General features: G+C 45.9%; 1 pseudogene; it reads right to left on the reverse strand.

The window, feature by feature from the left end:
- Positions 1-518: 518 nt before the first annotated feature.
- Positions 519-649, reverse strand: LOC147027087 (signal recognition particle RNA; annotated as a pseudogene).
- Between the last annotated feature and the right edge of the window lie 8605 nt (positions 650-9254).

The following is a 9254-nucleotide window of genomic DNA, read 5'->3' on the forward strand; positions in this document are numbered from 1 at the left end:
CTAGGAAGATGGATGTCGACGAAAAGCTGTGGTACGTGACATTAGTTATACTGAATCCGTGCATTAGTTATTTTCGTCTAACCGTCATCAGCATCATCATCGGCGTCCGATTAAATAAGGTCCCACAGGAAGAAATGAGAAGGAGTTATTTCGCACAACTGATGTGATATGTAGTCATACCTTTCATCTGGAGATGTACCGACTGCCGGCCCTCTGTCCTTGCTGAGAAATCGTGTGTATTGTACAAAACACAATTTATGGTAACTAACTTCTGCAGCAACACAATCAGATCTCCCAGTGTGGACCAATACACTTTCATCTTTTTTCAGCTTGGCAGCTTCAATCAGACGTCCTGAAATATAATGTGAGGACTTAAGATGTGTTGTTCGTCTTTCGGCTGCTTCCGTTAGGGGTCACCACAGCGGATCATCCGTTATGATCTGCATACTGATTTGGCATAGGTTTTACGCCGGATGCCCTTCCTGACGCAACCCTGATCACCTCTTACGACACAGGGATAAGGATTGGGTTTCGCCATGATTCCGGGCTGCCCTCCACCCTCTCATAGCGCAGAGCTCCCGTCCTCAAGCGATCCTCCAACCCAAGCCTCCGAGTAGCCGGATTACAGGCGCACGCCACTACGCCCGGTAATGTGAGGACTTAAGATGTGGGAATAATATTAATTATTGTTAAACAAAGCCAGAATGGCAAATCACAATGATCAAATTTGATTTAGCTCATAACAAATAGCTCGGTACGTTCCTGCTGGGAGTGTTTCAGCTTTAAACTAGTTTATCACCCTTTGGCCCGTGGACTCGGTGAAGATAGCGTGACTCTTTCTTGCAAATGATGCAAATACGTGGGAGGATGTGGCCTTGTGAAGATATTGGCAATGCCGATGTTGATCGCAGACTCTTGTTTGGTGATGACAGCACACCAGGCTTTTGAACACAAGCATCTCCTGCAGATACTTCAGTAGCTCCCTCAAAAGCGTGCAAGCATCGTTTCTTTCTCGCAAGCCGTCTCTTTTTATCGGTGAACCGTCTGTGGCACGTCGGATGATAACCAGCACTCGGTGGAATATTGGTGAAGCCAATGACCGGGCGATGCCACCCCTTTCCCCGGGTAAATGTAGCCATTTTCCCAAGCACTCGCGATATTTACCACATCTAACCTCAGTAAATGGACATACATTCTGTTCTTATACCGATGACAGATGCAAAACACACAATGAAGGCGACTTCTCCTGGGATTGTGCTCGGGACATCACGAAGTTAAGGCCGACGTGGAAGTGCTGCCATGACAGTTCAAGTAGTTCCCGTGTTTACAAAAATACGCCTGCTGATTGGTTGCAGCTGATATTGCTACGCCAGCTGTCCGACTTCTCGGCCAACGTACGCAGTTAATCGCCGATTATACTTTGAAAAATAGTGCGTGTAACTTCTAATTAATGCTCAGACTTGGGCGTTTAGTTGTTCACATGGAGAACTTTTTACACGTTTCACCAAATATCATTTAGACCGTATTGTGAGTGAAAATAAGTCGCACCCTTTTCACGGAACGAAACGGAACGATAGCGGCGGACAGCCCAGGGCCTACAGCTTTGACGAGACATTTGAGAACCATCTCAAGGTTACACAAGTGTTCAGTCTCAGTGTGGCTGGTGATCAAAACATCATCTTGTAAAACTACATTGGGAATTACTTTCAGCATATTCTCCATGTTGTGTTGAAATATAGCAGCGGCCAATTTGATGCCAAAAGGACGGTGATTATACACAAGCCACCCCTTGTGAGTGTTACAACATGTGTACTTCTATTCTTGGAGTCCTCATCAAACAACATCTCAGTGTAAGCAGATTCCAAATTCAGGCAGCTAAACGTCTTCCCACCAGAAAGTGTAGCGAACAAATCATTCTGCCTCGACTTTTGGACACATCATGTGAAGTACAGACCGAGCTTTACAGAAAACTGGCTTTGCACTCTTATCAACACAGATTTTGGCTTTTAACACCTTTAAAGGTACCGCCACCACCTTCAAACAATAAGGGGTATTTGTCAAGAATAGCATTGTGAATAACATCACAAACCATCGACTTGATCACAGGTCAATCAAATTTGATGGATTCAAGCCAATTACACCCAAATAATTTAGATCCATTTCCATGTATGATCCACAAGGGTAGTTTCCATGACACATCATTGTCGGTGACCTTCACATAAGCACCACCAATCACAGATGTCAGTTCATTGGCATAAGTTCACAACTTGGTGTTCACAGGTCCGAGTACCGGTCTCATTGTCTCTGGACTAAATAGCTTTTTGAAAGTTTTCGAGCTCTGGATTGACTGGCTGGCCTCAGTGCCCAGCTCCATATCCATGAGAATGTCATTCATCTTGACATCCAGAACAATGGGTTTGATTTTGCCCAACATACTGAGCAAATTATACTCCTCAGAAGCAGGAGGTGTTGCTTCATCACCGGTTACTGGTACAGCCAAATCGATTATTTGATGAGGCGTACCATGTTGGGATGTCTGACAACATATCTTGCATAGATGGTCATGTTTTCAACAGTTATTACAGGAGCAATATTTGAAAGACACAGACAGGGAAAGTGACTGCCACCACAATGCCAGCATGATTTACCTGTTGGAGGAATAGACGATCTGCTAAGCTTCGGCACAGAAGAGCTCGCCCTCTGAAATGAGGTCTTTTGAGCAGATCAGTGAAATTGAGGTTCACTCGGCTTCTCGGCTGGACAATGATGCAGTCAAGTTGTTTACATTAAACAAACTTGACTGGGAGTTCTATTCCATGCTGGTGATAACATGCAGCCCCTCATCAGGAGTCATACAAGCACTAGTGATCGACATGACTTTAGTTAGATCGAGATCGGGAGCGGCCAACAATTTCTGGAGGATCGTTTCCTTGTTGATATCAATAACGAAAAAAAAAATCTCTCAGCATCTCATCCAATGTGGAACCAAATTCACAATGCTCAGCCAACCAGTGAAGGTCAGCATCACATAGACACCGACTGACCTTCCTTCCTCCCGTGAGTATAGAACTTGTACCGAGACACGATTTTCCCAGGTTTCGGCTTGTAGTGTTTGGCCACAATCTCGACCAGTTCATCGTAGGTTTTGTACTTCGTTTTATTGGGGAAGACGAGGTCCTTCATCAGGGCATATGTTGTGTTGCCACACACTGTGAGTAGAACAGCCCAGCAAGGATCAGCATTTTCTGCTTCCACCATCTTGTTAACGATGAAGTATTGTTCCAAACGATCGGTAAAATATTTCTAGTCCTCATTCGGTTGGTACTATGATAGAATTCCCACATATGCCAAATGAGCAAGGTGAACAATGTCCCTCCTTTTCAAACGTGCTGGTCAGGAAAAGACACAAATAAAAAAATAGCGCTGACTTGGGGGAAGGACTCCAACTTGGGGTTGATTCATCCAGTAAAAGGAGGCATTGGCTGGTGAGCACACCAATGATAGCCCCCCAGCAATGCTGTCGGGGGTTAGAGGGCAAGCCACGAACTTTGTGCCGAGGAACTCCACCTCCCATGAACTCTGATCTACCGAGTCTCCACCCCGTTGCAGCTGCTTAAAAGGTGGAATGCCAGATTATTCGCTGATGTTGAAATGTGCTGGGGACCCCGAGGCAACCTGCCTGCCTGTTCGTGCTGAGGAAGGGGAGACCCCCACTGGAATTTGCGCTGAGGACAGGACAAGCTGCACCAGACAGTGCTGATAGAGGCATGATGGTTGATCAAGTACAAGGCAGAGGTGCAAGAGCGAACGAGTCACGAGGTCACCAGCATGGAGGATAGCTCCACCACTGGCATACACCATCTTTCTCTTGGTGTTCTATAAGAACCGCTATTCATCTAGCTGCCTCCTTCCCCCACCCTCTCTCTTTCATCTCATCACTCCACCAGCAATCTTCACCTGCCCTCTGCCCCTTCTCTTATTACTCCCCACTGTACCTCAACCCACCACCATGGAGCCTTTTCTCCTCATCTGGCCCTCTCCCCAAGCTCTTCTGAAATTCCCCACACTGTTTCAACAACTCTCCAAACCTCCTCCCTCCTCCCTTGTCCTACCTACCTCTCCCCTCCCCTCTCCTGCACCCAAAACCTCCTCCCTCCTACTTCCTTAACAGTGTGGACCTCAAACATCCGGGGCCTTTGCTCAAACTTGACAGATCTTTCCAGACAGGTTGCCACTGACAAACCAGACATAATCTGCTTAACAGAAACTTTCCTCCATCAAGACGTCTGTGACTCCCGAGTATCTCTCCCTGGTTACTTCCTCCGCTGCTATGACAGACCTGATATGAGCCTTCTCCTGGCAGGGGAGTTGCTCTATTCATCATAGACTCGATTCTTCACTCACCATGCACTGCCATCTCTCCCCACACTCCCAGGAATACCTCTGGCTACGGCTTCCCCTCCACTCCCACCTCATGTTTATATATGTGTTGTACCATCCACCAAACAGTGATGACTCCATTTACACCTCGCTCTCCGAAAACATGGACCATCTTCTATCCTCTCATCTCAACTCTCTCTTCCGCACGTGTGGTGAATTCAATTGTCATCATTCCAGTTGGCTAGGTGTGGGTACCTTTCTCACCTGTCATGGCACTTCAGTAAAAGACATCTGCGATTCATTGTGACTGACACAATCTGTCAACTTCCTGACCCGGATTTCAATCAACGGTACTCAATCTCTTCTGGATCTGATTTCGACCAATTTCCGTGAAAATATCTGCTGTTCTTCCTCCACTTGAATCGACTCATCTGACCACGTCCTTGTGAAAGTAGACATCCCTCTGGCTGTTATTAGAGAACCACCTCAGTGCCATCGAGTCTGGCATTTCACTCAGACCGACTGGCAGGGACTTTAAGTAGTCATCAAACACCTCGACTGGTCTCCCATCTCTACTTCCTCTGACATCAACTCATCCTGGGAATTCTTTCAAAGAAACGTGCTCTACCTCATGCACAGATTTATTCCATCTCATCTTCAGTTGTCCTACCCTTCCTTCTGCCCATGGTACACTGAAGCTTGTGGTGAGGCTACTTGTCCTGAAACAACTTGCCTTCACCTCATGGAAGGCTAATCCAACTGAAGGCAATCTCAGTTCCTTCCACAAAACAAGTGTGTCTACCCTCAGGAGAGACAGAAAACAACATCTTTCTAATCTCATCTGAACTCTCAAACCTGTCTCCCTCCTCCAAATCCTGGTGGTGTCTAATCAAATCTGTTTCTGGTAAATGTTCCCCCTCTATTCCCTCCCTTACGTCATATGGCTGCACAGTTGACGCTGCATATGAAAAGGCTGAATGCCTAAACTGCGTGTTTGCTTCTAAATCTTTTGTCCCAAACCCATCGCTTTCTGTACCCACCTTACCCAGTCACACCCAACTGTCCCTGGACACTGTGTCCTTTTCTTCTGACAAAGTGGAGAGCTTGCTGTCAAACCTTGACTCAGATTCTGCAACCGGTCCAAACTGCAACAGTCCATGTGTCCTAAAAACCTGCTCTGCTGCTCTTGCTCATACTCTCATTTTCTCAAGGTCATCTGCCATCTGCTTGGAAATCAGCAAACGTTACTGCTCCATATAAAATGGTGCAAAAACAGATCCCTGCAACAACAGACCAATCAGCCTTCTCCCAATCATCAGCAAGGTTATGGAATCCATCATCACTAAAGACAGTAAATCTTTCTTCTTCTCCAATGGCCTGATTTCCGATCATCAATTTGGTTTCAGACCAGGTCACTCTTCCCTGAGTATGCTGCTTCTGCTCTCCCAACAATGGATGGAGGTCCTCAATGTCAGACATTAAATCAGTCATATCCCTCAACATATCATGTGCTTTTGACACAGTCTGGCACCCTGCCCTGCTCACCAAACTCTCTTCCTATGGTATCCAAGGACATATTCTCCATTCATGGCTCGTAGACTTCCTCTCCTGTCGCAGCCAACATGTGGCCCTCAACCGAATTCTCTCATCCCCTCTTCCTGTCCATGCTGGAGTTCCTCAAGGCAGTGTTCTGGAACCTGTTCTTTTTCTGGTTTCCATCAATGATCTCTCCGACTCTCTGGAAAACCCTCTTTATCTCTTTTCTGATGACTCCACCCTCTGCTATATCATTTGTCATCCCTCAGATCAGCAAGCATCAGCAGCTTCACTCTGCAAATCTGGATCAAATCACAAACTGGTCCAACATGTGGTACATGTCTTTCATCCCTGACAAATCTCACACTCTCACTATGTCTCTCCAAAATGAACGTCTGTAACCCCCCCCCCCCCCCAATCTATTTTCTCAAAAATCCTCTTGAAGAAGTCCTTTCAGTTAAGCTTTTCGGTCTCACTATCTGCCATGATCTTTCCTGGGAAAGCCACATTTCCAAGCTGGCCTCAAAAGCCAGTCGCCAACTGGGCATCCCCTGTCGTGAAAAGTCCTTCCTTGGAACACCTGAGCTCCTGATCACGTACAAAGCTTTCGTCTGCAGCCTGATGGAGAATTGTTCTCCCCTCTGGGCCGGTGCTCCCACCTCTCACCTTTCTCGCCTTCAAGCTGTGGAGACTAAGACATTTAGGATCATTGGTATCTCCTGCGTTGAGGCTGAGTCTTTGGGTCTCTCACTATATCACCGCAGGTCGGTCAGTGGCCTTTCTGTCTTCTACTGGGTCCTCTCCGGCCTTGCCGCCCCCTTCTCTGTCTGAGATTTCCCCCCACCCCCCATATCTCCTCAGGTTTTTCGAGGTCCACCAGCAATCCCCTTCTGCTCATACTCCCAAAATCAAGAATCACTGCTCACCCTCACTCTTTCATTCCTCTTTTTCCCCACCTTTGGAACAAATTCCCACATTCTCTTCAATCCCACTCTTCCATCCAGGTCTTCAAAACAGCTGTTCACCACCATCTATGTCCCCCCATCTAAAACCATGATCTTTTCTAACCCCGCTAATCCACCCCAAACCTACCTCCTTCAAATTCCCTGCTTACCTTCTTGAAGGTCCCTGTCGTGGAAGGACCTGAAAGTCCTTGTGGTGTCCATCTTGTTTACCCCGTGTACCCCATCCCATCCCTCTCCCTTCCACAGGTCTCCTCATGTCTCTGTTCCACACTGGTTTTTCTTCCCTCTCCCGCCCCTCTTGTCTCTTGCTCTCCTTATTATACGTTCTGTGTGTTATCTCTCATACGAGCCTCGATAGTGTGTACAAAAAAAAAAAAAATCGTGCGTTTGGTTCAAGCGAAAATGACTCGTGTTTCAGACTGGCTGACGAACTTACCTGTGGACACTACTCGATCGCATCAGTCCAGGTGAGCAAAAAATGTAGATGAGGAAGGAAAACGCAGTTTCACTCTGAAGTGTTTCGAAAAGGAAAATAAACTTCACCTCTTCATAATATGAGAGAGAGAGAGAGGAGTTTGTGTAAATCCAAAATCCCAATGTTCCTCTTGTTCTCGTTGAGTGATTGATGAAAGTTATTTGTTTATCGATTATTATTATTTCTCCTTCTCCTTCTCCTTCTCCTTCTCCTTCTTTTTCTCCTTCTCCTTCTCCTTCTCCTTCTCCTTCTCCTTCTCCTTCTCCTTCTCCTTCTCCTTCTCCTTCTCCTTCTCCTTCTCCTTCTCCTTCTCCTTCTCCTTCTTTTTCTCCTTCTCCTTCTACTTCTCCTTCTCCTTCTCCTTCTCCTTCTTCGTCGTCTTCTAAAACTTTAGAACTCGCCTCTTTTACATACAGGATCCGGATCTCCTTAAATACTAAACACCTGTACACATCCTCACATTGAGGGTGCCTTTTGAGAGCGTCTATCATGAACTTTAAAATATATTCGGACATTTGCTTTAAAGTTTCGAAAAGTTCACGTTACTATTTAAAGATTATTCCATTGAATGTGTTGTAATTTCGTAAATACACGATTTTCTCGTCATGAACGAGGAGCCTCCATGACGGGTCTCGCTATTGGCTCCGTCAAGGCACGTGACGAAATATCGGAAGTTGTTGTTGTTGTTGTTGTTGTTGTTGTTGTTGTTGTTGTTGCTGTTCTTCTTCTTCTGGTGAAGACAAAACCTTTAGGACGCGGCTCTTGGACACATTTGTCCTTGTTTTCCCTTGCTGTACATGAGCAACATTGTGTGATGGACTATTTTGGAAGGCACAGGTTTACTCTAACTGATTTGTTTTGTGTCAGAGGATATCATGCCTGGTGGATACTCATCAAATTTGATTACGAGGTCATCTGATAAAGATGTTTAAGATAATGAAGAGTTTTTCAGCTGATGATACAGTATCAGTAACGAAGAGGAGAGTTAGGATGGTAGTTATGCCTCAGATAGTAGGTAGTGCATTGAGTGGTCTACCTGGAAAGTTAGTGATCAGGGAAACTGTAGACAGGTTCAAGTAATCAAGATTGTTGGAATCTCACATTATGAAGCTGAGACAATGGATCAATCACTTCGCCATCACAGACAAGTCGGTGGTCTCTCTGTCTTCTCCCGCCTCCTTTCTGGTCTTGCACCCTCTGCTCTCTGCGTGCTTTGTCCCCCACCAGGTTTCTGCAGGGCTCCTACAGTCCACCATCAACCCCTTTCTGATTAATCTCCCAAAACCATGAATCACTGCTCACCTCCACTCATTCTTTCCTCTTTTTTTTTTTAACCGACCTGTGGAACCAACTTCAATATTCTCTTCAATCTCATCCTTCCCTCCAGATATTCAAGACAGCTGTTCACCACCATCTCAGATCATTCCCAATACAAAACCATGATCTTTTCTACCCGGTCAACTCTCTCCAAGTCCATCTCTTTCAAACGTTTGTGTTTTTCCTTCCTGAGCGTTTGCCTCAGTCGGCATCTCATCCCAGCCTGTGCGTGGTCTTCCCTCGCCCTCATTCTTCCTCACATCCCTGAATTACGAGTATGTTCTATGTCTCCCTCTCTATCTTGTCCCTCAACCCTGCTGTTGTGTGTTTTGTTCTGTTGCATCGTGATCCCTTCTATGTTCTAGCTCCTCCATGAGCCTCAACTCTGTATTAAAAAAAAATTGGAATTAGATAGGTACCGAGAAGAATTGGGGGTTATAGGGATAAGTGGATGTTGATATGACTGCAGATAGATTAGGTAAACTAGCAGAGTACCCGCCCGATGACCGATCTTGTTCGAAACATGAAACACGTTCTTCTGGCACATGCCTGTATTTGGGCAGTGTATAGGCAACTGACAG

This window comes from Eptatretus burgeri, chromosome 5, assembly GCF_056783735.1.
Source record: "Eptatretus burgeri isolate ZD-2024b chromosome 5, Ebu_testis_v1, whole genome shotgun sequence".
NCBI lineage: Eukaryota > Metazoa > Chordata > Myxini > Myxiniformes > Myxinidae > Eptatretus > Eptatretus burgeri.